Here is a 14,347-nt window from a genome sequence, read left to right as displayed (position 1 = left end):
TGTTTCATAATGTTTACCCAATGCAGACATTAGTGTGGAAGATGATTTTAAGTATTCCATTTTGAAGTTGTCTTTGGGGCTTTTCTAGACTTTTACTACAATTAGTGGAAAAATAAGATTCTAGGAATCAGAGATTTTGGTCTATGGTATTCTAGCCATCCAGTGCCCTGATCTCAATTTTCTCGAGTTGCGCAACCGGTATCTGAGGTACAGAGTTCCAGTTTTAAAATAAATACTTTTTCTTACACTATGCCATAGATCCTTTATACTACTTTTCCACTCTTCAAGAACTAATCCCCATCAAGATGTGAGCTGAGAATGGTTTAGCTGTAAACCCTTCAAGGTGCAATTTGCATATTAAAAAAAAAAAACTATGTAGATTTAAAGTCACTCCAACTAATAGTCTCATTTTCCCTGAGACCATTTCTTTGGAGGAATCAATCTCTGGTTTGAAACAAGCAGAAAACTCTAGTCCAGGGGTGGGCAAACTTTTTGACTCGAGGGCCACAATGGGTTCTTAAACTGGACCGGAGGGCCGGAACAAAAGCATGGATGGAGTGTTTGTGTGAACTAATATAAATTCATAGTAAAGGAGCGGAGGGGAGAGCAAGAGAACCCTCCACTCTTTCGGCTCTGCGGGCCAGATAGAACAGCCGAACGGGCCGGATCTGGCCCGCGGGTTGTAGTTTGCCCACGGCTGCTCTAGTCAGAGTACAGAGGAGTTTTTGTAACCTTGACATAAAGTTGGCACCCAAGGACTTATCTCTGTGTTCTGCGTGTGGATAAGGGTTGAAGGGAAGCCTCAGGGATTTAGTTGTCTTTGTTATACCAAAGACCATTTGTGAAAGTCAACAAATTGAAATTAACCCAAAACAGAGGTCATTTATTTATCATTTATTAATTATATTTTATTTTAATATCTCTGAACTGTTGAGAGACAAATGGCAGAAGAGGATCAGACTTCTGTACTGGAGACTATTAACTATTTCCTTCATTAGCAAGTATCAGATGAATGGGGTGAGCCACAGAGCAGGGATAAGTAGGATAAAAAGGAGATGGTTCTTTTTCAATCCATGTGTAATTTAGAAGTATGTTTAATCTTCATATGTTTTGGGATTTCCCAGGTGTCTTTATATTATTAATTTTTAGTTTACCTCCATTGTGGTTTGAGACCCTATATTGTATGTTTTCTCTTCTTTTAATTTGATGAGGCTCTCTTTCTTTTAAGGTTGGCCTTGAGTAGGCAGGCATTAAACCAGGAGTTCTATAATTTATATGATTATATGAAGATATTTCAAACAGTATAATCTAACTTTTTATGTAAAGGTATACTCCCACTTGGCTTCAATGAGTGAAGCTGTATTTCCATTGATGAGTGCTTTTTATTTTTTCACTAGAAGCCCAGCATGCAAAATCATGCTAGAACCCAGACCCACTGCGCAAGGTGGGATCTCAGACCCCAGAATCCCAGGCGAGGCGGGACCCCAGACCCACCACAACGACGAGACCCATCAATGCACCTCCTGGAGACCGGTTGTTTGGTCATTATAGCATTATGGCATTACGGCCACAGGCTTTTATAGATAGATAGATAGATAGATAGATAGATAGATAGATAGATAATAGATAGATAGATAGATAGATAGATGTAAAGTATTTCTTTCAAATTCCTATAATCAATGAACACCACTCTTCTTTATTTCCTGAGTCTACTGTACTTAAGGAAAGTAAATTAAAAGTAAAAAAATTCTACAATATGATACCACATTCTTTTTTTCTGCTTGGCATTTCAACTTAAAGTATGTTATAGAAATGCTTTCTGAGTAATATTGAATGGATAAAAATATAAGTTTCAGATCATTTCATTATTTTTTTAATCTTCTATATATTTTACTAGAGGCCCGGTGCACGAAATTCATGCACGGGGGAGGGGGAGCGGTCCCTCAGCCCAGCCTGCACCCTCTCCATTCTGGGATCCCTCGGGGGATGTCTGACCACCTCTTGCAATCTGGACCACTGGCTCCTAACTGCTGCCCTGCCTGCCTGCCTGATCGCCCCCAACCACTCTGCCTGCCTACCTGGTCACCTCTAACTGCCCTCCCCTGCTGGCGTGGTTGCCCTTAACTGTTCTCCCCTGCCAGCCTGGACGACTCTAACTGCCCTCCCCTGTTGGCCTGGTTGCCCCTAACTACCCTCCCCTGCCAGACTGGTTGCCCCTAACTGGTCACCCCTGCTGGCCTGGTCACCCATAACCGCCTCTGCCTCTGCCCCTGCCACCAAGACTTTGTCCAGAAGGATGTCTGGAAGATGTCCAGTCTAATTAGCATATTACCCTTTTATTAGTATAGATTTTTTTAATTTGCTTTTTAAATGAATTATTTTGTAAAGTAACTACTCCTTTAAGTGATATCATGGAGCTTTCAAGTACCCTATGTTGCCTGGACATTGCAGAGTAAATAGCTTACACAGTGGTTCCTCAAAGTATGGTCCCTGTACCAGCAGATGAGCATCACTGGAACTCTTATTTGAAACTGAAATTCTCAGGCTCGTTCCCCAGAGGCACCGTATCTGAACCCCTAAGGGAGAAGTCTAACAACTCTTTTATCAGCCCTCCTGCTGATTCTGACACAGCTAAACTTTGAGAACCAGGAGATTGTAGCAATCTGATGCAGGTAATAGACATAAATTAACAAAGGAAGCCTTGTTTTATTTAATGGATTTTTTTTCTTCTAAATTACTGTTATTAGAACTTTTGTCAGTCAAGTTTCTATTATTGCTCATGATTTCTATTTCTCACATTGTTAAGTGTCTTGAATTGGAATTTTTAACAATTTTCTAGTATGTTTTCTTTGGTTCTCTCCCTGAACTTACGTTTCTATTCAATAGTAACAAGTATGAGTTTAAATCTCTTGTGATTCCATTGATTATGTTACTTAGGGAAAGTGGCTTGATTTTTCTGAGTCTCACTTTCATTGTCCATAAAAAGGAGATGATGTTACTTTGTAGATATTTTATGGCGACTAAATGATTGTACTTTATGTCAATTAGTGAAGTGGCTGACACATAGTAAGGTCCACGTTAATCTGTCTGTCTATCGACTGCCTCTCTTGATATATGATAATATATGAAAGTAACTTCAGTCTTAGATACAAATATTACTAGCTGTCAATGTAATGGTGATAGACAGTATCTGTAACATTGATATGCAGGGACAATATATTTTAACATAACTGAAACATGTCCCTTTATACTAATTTTCTAATGTTTTTTAACTGTCTTAAAGGTATTACTCTATACCAAAGATGGGACACCTTCTTTCTGCTAAGGACCATTTGGATGTTTATATTCATGGGCTATGCAAAATTATCAACTTAAAAATTTAAGCTGCTAATTTTAAGTTTTAGCCTGCTATATTTGGCCAAATATTTAAATAACTTACTCCTAATGCTTTGGCAGGGCCAGACCCCTGCTATATACCAAGTGCTTATTTTGTTAGAGATTCTGGACATACCTATAATGGTAAATTACTGCATTCCAATCTTACTTTTTTTTTACATTTTTCTCCTCACTTAAAACTACTTTGTCTCTCAGCATCCATTCTTCTTCCTTTGACTCATCCTCTAGTTTCCTTTATCAGCTTATGCTTCAGTAATTATAGCATCTTTAGTTCAGCTAAAACAGGCAAGTATATCATTATGTTTAAAGTTCAGAGTAGTACAGAAAGCTAGGAGATCATGGGTTGTATTTATTTTGATTAAAATTATTCTGGTTGTATTATTGGAACAAAAGAAATGTCATGAAAAACAGATGTAAGTTAAATTTCTTAGGTTGTCAACAAACTTCATAGCTTATTGTTTGGGCTTTCAGAAATTATAAAATATAGTGAGAAAAATTGTGAAAAGAATGACTACTGGAGACAATAAAAAACCTTTAGTTGATGAAAATGATAGAAAAACAGTAATAGGTAACATATATGAAAGTTATGCATTTTAACCTCTTTAAAAATTGATATCTTCCTTTCATCTTAAAAAATAGATATGTCAGCTGCCTTATAATTTTTTTTGTTTTTGTTTTTATTTATTTTTAAGTAAATTTATTGGGGTGACATTAATTAATATGATCAGATAGGTTTCAGGTGTGGGTTTCTATGTTACATCGTCTCTGAAAAGTTTCCAGATGCACTGGAGGTCATTTTGGTTGACCTACATATTAAATTGAAAGAAATTTCTGAGTTGAAATTTAGTGTACTAAGCTTTGTGCACATTATTCGTATGAATGAAAGTGAAACACTGGATATTCTATAAAGACATGAAAATGGGAAGGGTTTGAAAGTATTTCAGAAAAAAATAAAACAACAACAATAAATAGTATAGAAAGATTGAAACTTCCAAAGGCAATGAGTTCTAATTTTGTCAAACAAAAGGTAATATTTTGAGAGTTTTTATAAAATTAGATGAAGATGAAATGTGTGAAATGCAAGACATTAAAATTGCATATTAACTTTCTAAAGACAAAAGAAATCATGTTTTGCTTTTGTTGGACTTGCAAATCTCTAAATCATTATGGTGTTTATTGCAATTTGTTCTGAATTTAAATCTCTCTAATAGTGTGCCTAGGTGATACTGAAAATAGAGGTTTGTTATTTTTAAATGAGTTATTTCTGAAATGTGCTAGAAAGACATAGAAAATCTATTAATCTGTGTGTCTCAAATGTACTATTTTGAAAATTTTACCCAGAGAAACCCACAAGTGTGTGATGTCTAAAACTTACAAATAATATCCTTAGCATGAACATACATTAATCATACAAATTACATCCATTTTAGAATGATCTTTGTATATTATAAAACTCAAGCACCATAGAAAAAGTTGAAAATCATTCAATTAACCATTATCTTTAATTAATAGAAAGTAAATGTTAAAATTAAATGTGACTAATTCCTTGACCTGACTGTCCATAGTTCAATATTGAGATGCCTGATGTAGTTCCAAATTAGCAAATTAAATTGTAAAGTCAGAATATCAATATTTTTTTCTGAGGTTCATTTTGTCATTTTAGTCATTCCAAAAAATATGTAAAGTAAAACTGTTTTTATTAAAAGGATAGCCAGGCCAGCGTGGCTCAGTGGTTGAGTGTCGACCTATGAACCAGGAGGTAATGGTTAGATTCCTGGTTAGGGCACATGCCTGGGTTGCGAGTTTCTCTAGGGTGGGGAGTGAAGGAGGCAGCCAATCAATGATTCTCTCTCATCATTGATGTTTCTATCTCTCTCTCCCTCTCCCTTCTTCTCTGAAATCAATAAAAAAATATATATTTTTTAAAAAGGACAAGGTAGTAGATGTGTTTATCTTTACTCATTGCAGCATATTTTTCTAAATCTGCCAAAGTCCTAACAATAATAAAATTAGTTAAAAAGCTGTGTTACATTTATACCAGGGAATATTATGCAGCAGTAAAAAAGAAGAATCTCTTACCCTTTGAGACAGCATGGAGGGATCTGGAGAGTATCATGCCAAGTGAAATAAGTCAGTCAGAGAAAGACAAGTATCACATGATCTCACTCATATTTGGAATCTAAGTAACAAAATAAACTGATGAATAGAGTGGATCTAGAGACATGGAAACATGGAATAAAAAATATTTTTTTAAAAAGGAAATGATCTTACAAATGCAAAACCCCACTATAGCATGCTCCACAAAGAATCAATGAGTCTTTGATCCACCCAAGAGGTCATAAGAAATGCCAACAGTAATATTTTATGAAATGATTTCACCAAACAAGGCTACCCAAAGGAACTGAGCCTCCAGTAGATATTCAACACTGTTATGAGACTTTCTCTTTTAAAGCTTTCAGACTTAAGGGATCATAAGAACTGTAGAAAAACAAAATTGACCAGTCTCTAACAGTGGCCTAAGTAAATCAGAATAAAGCTTATTCATGCCCTTGTGCCTACCTACTTGAAACTGCAGCTGAGAATTCTTAAAACCAGTAATGGTCATATTTTATTTTCAAAATGCCTTAATTGCTTTGCTCTTTTTTTAAAATTTATTTTTATTTTTATTTTTTTATTGTTTAAAGTATTACAAATCGTAGTACATATGTCTCCTTTTTTTCCCCCATTGACCTCCCCCCGGCCTCCCCTACACCCCCAGTACATGCCTTTACCTGCCCCCCCACCCAGTGTCTTGTATCCATTGGTTATGCTTATATGCATGCGTACAAGTCCTTCCGTTGATCTCTTATAGCACCCCTCCCACCAACCTCCCCTGCCTTCCCACTTGACAGTCTCTTCAATGTTTCTTTGCCTCTGTATCTATTTTTCCCCATTTCTTTCCTTTAAAAAATCTTGCCTCTGCACACTAGAAATAAACATATAATAACAAAAAATGTTTGAGTCCCAATTTCAATGTCCAACAGTTCTGAGTCCCCGTTTCAATGTCAAACAGTTCCTTATGTGTACATGTCAGCAATGATATCTGAATGGTGGGCACATGGTGGCAATGCAGGTCCGACCCTCTCTGGTTTGGTCCTAGGCAACCTGCTGCGACGCACAGCTGCTGAGTGCTAGCGTGGCAAGGTGTTGTCAGCATCTTCCATCTCTGGACTGTTTCTCCTCTTGTCTTCGTGGTTGGAGCAGACCTGTCAATTCCTCTCTATTGCAGGAATCCACATGGTCTTGGAGTTGTTTTCTGAAAATATACAAACATATTCTCAACCAAAAGTTAATAAAGGAATCTTTTCTATATAATTGATTTGGGATCCTTTTTATTTTTGTCCAAACAATTTTCCTTTGTCTTATTTAGACACCATGTGTGTTTTTCATGGGTGTCTTGCTGTTAGCATTACAAATGAAAATTAATTTTGTAAAGTAAAAATTTTCTAGATGTAATTTACTTATAGGATATTTTTCCTTACATGATATTACCCTACTGTCTCCCCTTTTTTGATTAATGGAGGCTTTTGTAAGTTTTATAATGCAGTCTTGATAACTTTAAATTTTAATTTTTTGCACAAAAATATGACTGCTTTAGGTTCTTTGCATGTTCAAGAATTGTACCATGAGATGAACTACCAATAGAAATTTTAGTTACCACTTTAGGAACAGCTTTTTGTCCAGTACAATTAAATTTTCTTGAATATTCACTTATTTCAATTAGCCTATTTAAATTAATCTGAAAACTTGATTATTATTTTACTGTCAAATTTAATACTCTACCAACAATCTTAGTTTACCCTGTAAATATTAGTGGAAAGGATTATTTGCATTCTTGAGTAGGCCCTGAGCATTGCTGGTGCTTGGCTGGATTTAGATATAGGGCAGCTGGTGTCGGCCAAGTCTCTGTCTGTTACCTGGGCCCCAATATGAGCTGGACCAAGTCACTGTCTGTCACCTGTGTCCTGATCTGAGCTGGGCATGGGAAGCAAAGCAGCCATGGGGGCAGGAGACCTCCCTTAGATGGGGTGAGGGTTCAGGCCCTTGCAAGGTTAGGGGGTGAGGGTTTGTGCCCCACCTCTGTTGACCCCCAAGTTCTCTCTTGATGGCCCCTCTGCTACTGTGCCTGTCTTAGGTTGTTCCTTCCCTGAGGAATCTTACTCTTCTCTGGCTAACCAGTCATCCTCCGGGGCCAAGCAGGGTGATGTGAGGTTCAGTTCTGTCTCCTTGGTAGCCTATGCCCCCGTGGCCTCCACGCCCAGCACCTGCCTTGGGATCCCCTGGCCTGCTGGTGGGGCCCCAGCACTGATCACATATCTCGGGGAACTCAGGTTTCTTCTCCAGGGAGGGCCCAGCTCACAAGATTGGGCGAGAGACAGATCCATGGTACCAGCCACCATGAGGCTTCAAGCTCAGCATGAACAGAAAGCTCAGGCAACAGCTGAGGGTAATTAGATTGTGAGAAGAGGGTCCCTCTTGGCACAAAAGGCAAGAGGGGCCAATATAGAATGCTCAAGTGCCTTCCCAGTGCCTTAATTCCTTCTGAGAGGGATTAAATCATTTCATGTCCTTTTTTTTTTAAATTGCTGCCAAACATTCAAAGAATTAGTTTGTAAGTTTATTTGGGATAATTGTACAATATGCTGTTGTAAAATATCTAAAATTATAATGACATTGTAGAATAATATCATGTAAGGATATTCTTTGCTCTAGGCCATTTGCTCCTTTTCTTAACATGGTTTATCTTTACCATCTAAAACCTTGCTACTCAGCCCTAACTGGTTTGGCTCAGTGGATGGAGCGTCAGCCTGCAGACTGAAAGGTCCCGGGTTTGGTTCCGGTCAAGGGCTTGTACCTTGGTTGCAGGCACATCCCCAGTAGGAGGTGTGCAGGAGGCAGCTGATCGATGTGTCTCTCTCATTGATGTTTCTAACTTTCTCTCCCTCTCCCTTCCTCTCTGTTAAAAATCAATAAAATATAAAAAAATAAAAATAAAAATAAATAAATAAATAAAACCTTGCTACTCAAAATATGTCTGCAGACCACCATGTTTTGCTTGTTTAAAATGAAGAATTTGGGGCTCTATGTCAGCCTTCCTGAATTAGAATCTGCATTTTGACAAGTTCACTAGTTAATGCCCATGTGTATTAAAGTGGGAGAAGCATTGATCTAAAGGCCTTATCCTTAGTCTCTGGGAAAGAAGCTTCCTCTGGTGACATTTAAGATAAGGCATTTTCTTGTGACTTTCCTTGTTTCTACCTCTGTCCAGTCAATGTCTTCTGTTTTGGGAATGTCATTTTATCCTTTTAAGCATTACTGATTCAGGAAAGTTTCAAATTAGGTAAAGTCTACCATTGCTTGCATCTATTTCATATTCATATCATACTAGAGGCCTGATGCACGAAAAGTCGTGCAAGAGTAGGCCTTCCTTCCCCTGGCTGCCGGCACCGGCTTCCCTCCAGCCTGGCTTCATCAGGAAGGACGTCCAGTCTAATTAGCATATTACCCTTTTATCATTATAGATTTTCTGATTTTTCATTTGATTCCCATCCCTTTTCCATAGAGCAATAATAGCGATGTTTTAAAATTAAAATCTCTCTCTCTCTATTCTCAGTTCATATTATTCTTCTAATTGTTTACCATGAACTAGCCACAATGGCACCCTCTCTGTCAGATGAAAATACCCAATTCTTTCTCATCTCTGAGACTTTTTCCTTCTTTTTACCTCTGCTTGTAATACACTGTCACCTGCCTCTCCATGTGTATGTACTGGCCCTTCGTTTGCCCTGCCTCAGCTCAATTACCCTGTCCTGTGAGTGGTCTTTTATATAAACCAGATACTTACTTTCTATACATCTACTTTATCACTTCATAGTTCATATTACATCAAAGTACATATCATTAAGTGAAATCACGAGTTGTGGGTAAAAACTTTGTATATCATGCTCACCTCTGACTCCTGTGCCCTGAGACAGTGTTTGCTATGGAAACAAGTCCTTCGTGATTATTTGTTACATAAATAAATGAGTAAATCTCCTCCTGCTATGTTCTTTTTCTTCAGTTCAGGTACTTAACTAAACATATACTGAGCACAAACTGTGTTCCAATTGTTTGCCAAAGTGTTCGTGATACAATGAATACAATACAGTCTCAGATGCCAGGACATTCATGATCTAGAGGAGAAAGACATGTTTAATGCTGTATTAGTACACATAGGATTTTGATAGGAAAGGACGCCATTGTAGATGAAGAAACATATAAGAAGGCTGCTATGAAATAACTTAATATGATACACAAATGGTGACACTCATTGAAATTCAGGCATAATTTTATTTGAATTATTCTAATAATGGAAGAAAATCACAGGATATAAGAAGCAAGAAAAGGCAAGAAAATGCAACAGTTAACACATTACTAGAAGGGCTATACAGGAAAAATTTTAGATAATGAAAGTCAAATTTGAGTGTGCATGCAAATAACTAGGAATCTTGTTAAATGATGAGAGATTGCTTAAGCATAGCTTGCAAGATAGTCTCATGATCCTGGACTTCTCTACTCACCCCACCTGAATACAAATAAATGAGAACAAAACCATTCAAACAAACAACAACAATGTGAAAGACAGAATGTACCAAACAATTAAGGATATGATTTTATTCTGACTATTACAACTGGAAAACTGTTCATCAATGAGGAATATCTCAAAAAAAGGAGACAACTAGGGCTTTCATAAAAGAAAAGGTGTAATTGAAGAAGTGTAGAGATGGACTTTATTTTATAACTAGAGGCCCAGTGCACAAAATTTGTGCACTTGAGGGGGTGGTCCCTCAGCCTGGCCTGCGCCCTCTTGCAGTCCGGGAGCCATCAGTCAGACATCCTTAGCACTGCCGCGGAAGCGGGAGGGGCTCCCGCCACCACTGCTGCACCAACCAGCTGTGAGCCCGGCTTCTGGCTGAGCAGCGCTCCCCCTGTGGGAGGACACTGACCACCAGGGGGCAGCTCCTGCTTTGAGTGGGATCAGGTTGAAACCGGCTCTCTGACATTCCCTGAGGGGTCCCAGATTACAAGAGGGTGCAGGCCAGGCCGAGGGACCCAATGGTGCATGATCAGGGTCAGGGAGGGACACAGGAGGTTGGTCAACTGGGAGGGTCTGTGGGAGGGCTCCAGGGTGTGTCCAGCCCATCTTGCTCATTCCCGATCAGCCAGACCCCAGGAGTAAGCTAACCTACTGGTCAGAGCATCTGCCCCCTGGTGGTCAGTGCATGTCATAGCGAGCGGTTGAGTGGCCTTAGCATATCATGAGCATATTACACTTTGATTGGTTGAATGGATGACTGGATGACTGGACACTTAGCATATTAAGCTTTTATTATATAGGATATATAATAAAAGAGTGGTCTGGTCTCTTGAAATTAGTATAGCTAACAGTTTTTTGGTTCAAAATTAATTTTCTAACTACCTGAAATCATGCCATATCTGATTAAGTGATTATGTAAGTTTGATCCTGTATCTCATATTGGGTCATGTTAATAGTTATGGTGCTCTGTAACTATTTACTAATGATGACTATAATGATTTACAATGTAGCACAAATAATATTACTAGATCTTAATAGTCATTTAAGTTTCATTTAAAGTTCATATGTAAATCTATTTCTTAGAAATGAGTAGCCATATCCATTTAGAAAGGACTAAATCATGGTACTCAACAGGGGGTAATTTTACTCTACAAGGGACAGTGGAAAAGAAGACAGCTGGAGCTGGCAAAGTCACCAAGTCTGCCCAGAAAGCTCAGAAAGCTAAATGAATATTATTCCCAACACCTGCCACCCAGTCTGAATCAGTGGTGGAAGAATGTCTCAGAACTGTGTGTCTCAATTGACCACTTAAGTTTAATGGTAAAAGACCTGGTTAATGAATACAACACATCGGAAAACCTTCAGAAAAAAAGGGGAATGCTTTGTGGACCACTTGGTTCTTTCGTGTGTGTGTGTGTGTGTGTGTGTGTGTGTGTGTGTGTGTCATTTTAAAACTTATTAGTTTTTAAAATCAGTCATTTTTGATGGAAACAACATGACCAAAAATCTGTCACAGAATTTTGAGACCCATTAAAATAACAAAGTTTAATGAGAATCCTGTGTGTTCTTTTGGTCAACACTGTAACTTTCTGTTATGCTACCTAGGTAAAAGACTTCAAAGTTGCCCAGGACCTATTTCTAGTGTTATATATGTTGATACTCTACAATTGGATAGTTCTGTTAACATTTTTTCTGGGTGGACACTTCGGGGTTTTTGTTTGCTTGCTTGTTTTTCACTTTGTCTTAAAGGGAGAATCACCTATCTCTTCATGGTAAAAGCTATGGGAAGGGGTTCTGTTGGTGTAACTCTAAATAGGTTAGGACAGATAAGCAAGGAGTAACTTTGTTTATGTGTTGTAAGCTAGTTTCTAGAGGCCAAATTCTGTAAAGTCCACGTGTTACATATAACATTTTGTAGTGACATCAATATTGAGTAAATTTATTGGTATGTCAAATTTTAGTCTCTGTTTTAATGGAATGTGAATTCACATTTACAAATGCTGAGCTAGTGTTAGAACCTAAAGTGGGGCTTCAGTAGTACTGAGCATGGCCTTGCGGCAATGAATTGTATCCAAATTATAGGAAAAATAAACGATGCTGGAAGTTGGAAAAAAAAGTTGATTTTACTCACTAAAATGTATTTCATAAAAAGTTGTTGAGATTGTTTTTATTAATGCTGATAAATAATTAACTTTAACATTTTGATTACACTTATCAGAGCAAAGCTTTCAAACTTTAATGCACGTCATAATCAACTGGAGGGCTTGTTAAAACACTGATGGCTGTCCTTCATCCTTGTTTCTAATTTATAGTGGGGCCCACCATGTGCATTTATAACAAGTGCCAAGTGATGGCTGTGGTGGTCCAGGAACTACACTGTGAAACCACTGTTCTCCTAGAAAGAATACCAGCTTCAGTGATCTGCCCAGGGCTCAGGTACGGACATTCTGGGTAAACCGTTTCATCTTTTTGAACCTACTTCTTAGTAAAGCAGAGTTTGGACTGCATAGTATCTCTGACAAAGGAATATAGGCAAACTATACAGGCTGATAATGAGCATCCTCTCAAATAGAAAAAAAAATTTTGGGGGGTGGGGAAAGAATTTTATGAGAAAAGATCAAAGAAGTAAAGCAGAATAATCAATATCTACTCTGACCCAGTTCAATCTTTAAACTTTAATATCTAATCAGCCAAACAAAACCCCAGCCAGACCCATGTAGTTTAATGATCATTGTTCCTCCCTTTGTACCATCATGCCCTCACAGAACTATAAACTGCTTTTTAGAGTGTTGCTCTCCCTGAAAGCTCTGGCATTTATAGGTATTAATAAGTATTTCTGCCTCTCATTAAAGTTCCATTGAATCCTTAGTACTCTAACAGGGCTTGCCACCTCTGATCTGCTGGCTGACTCAGCTTTTGATAGAGTATTTCTGAATTCTCAAGCAACTCTAGCTTTCTGTGGTCTGTACGCAAACTTGGTAGTAGGAGAACTCAAGTGACTTTAGACTTCAGAGTATAAAATGATGGTTGGGCCAGAGGAGGGAGCTATTTACTTGAGAATCACTGACCTTTTCAGTATACAACATACAGAAGCACACTTTTCTTTGCTAGTGAAGAGCCTCATGCTAAAACATTTATTGCCCGAGTCAGCATTTTCACTGAACTGAACTGCTCATTTGCTTGAATTCGGAGAGTAAAATCACCTTATAACAGTGCCTGAAAGGATTGTACCTGCAGTAGGCCCTGTGACTAAGTAGAAGTTTGGTAGGAACTGGGCTTGAAAAGAGCTGACCTGTAAAATGGGATAGAGAAATGCTATTTGCTGAATGTAATAGTTCCTGATTGAGTGAGTTTGAGGTGCTTAGTCCTAACTCATGTAAGGTATAAATTACCTTTGATAAGAAAAGTGAAAAACAGTCTTTCTGTTTTTGTGAATATTTATCTATAGTTTAGGGTCAAATTTTCTTTGGAGTTCCACATGTAAGCATTAATTTTAACAGAATGAGTAGATTTAAATTGATTAAGCATACAGTAGTATTTTAGGACCAATAACCCAAAGACCACCAGGTGTGTGAATAAAAATGAATATTTAATTATGGCTGATAAAATTTAAAAACGTGAGACTTGCATTATATGAAATTTACCTTTAAGCTCAAGTTTAAAGTTTTGCTATATTTTTACCTTACAATGCTTTTCTATGCCTGGCCAGCGTGGCTGAGTGGTTGAGCGTCGACCTATGAACCAGGTGGTCACGGTTTGATTCCCAGTCAGGGCACAAGCCCAGGTTGTGGGCTTAATCCCCAGTGGGGGTGTGCAGGAGACAGCCAATCAATGATTCTCTCTCATCTTTGATGTTTCTATCTCTCTTCCCTCTCTCTTCTTCTCTGGAATCAATAAAAATAGATATCTTAAAAAAATGCCTTTCTGTGACAAGATATGATTTATGATATAGTGCAGAATATCTGCTAAACTTGTAATTTATAAAGTATTTCTTTATTTAATATTTATGAGATATTAACAATGATAAACATAACTTAGTTTCTAAGATATTCAATGGTTTGCTTCTATTTATACAACTATGCAAACTTTTAATAGTTAATATTTAATTGAAAATGATAGACTGAAAGAATGGAGAAAAAAAAATAGACTTGTTATCAGGAGACCCTAGGTCCTAGAGCTGGCTTCTTTCTTTCCAGCAGTATGATTGTGTACAATGTGATTTTGTACAGTGCAGTTTCTTTTATTAAATTGTTTAATCTCATGTGACTTCAATCTTTAATTTAAAATTATGTGTTTCAACTTCTAGGCCTTTTTATTTTCCATATACTTTTTTTT

This window comes from Plecotus auritus (genome assembly GCF_963455305.1).
Source record: "Plecotus auritus genome assembly, chromosome: 2".
NCBI classification, from domain to species: Eukaryota; Metazoa; Chordata; class Mammalia; order Chiroptera; family Vespertilionidae; genus Plecotus; species Plecotus auritus.
This window is presented reverse-complemented; position numbering follows the sequence as displayed.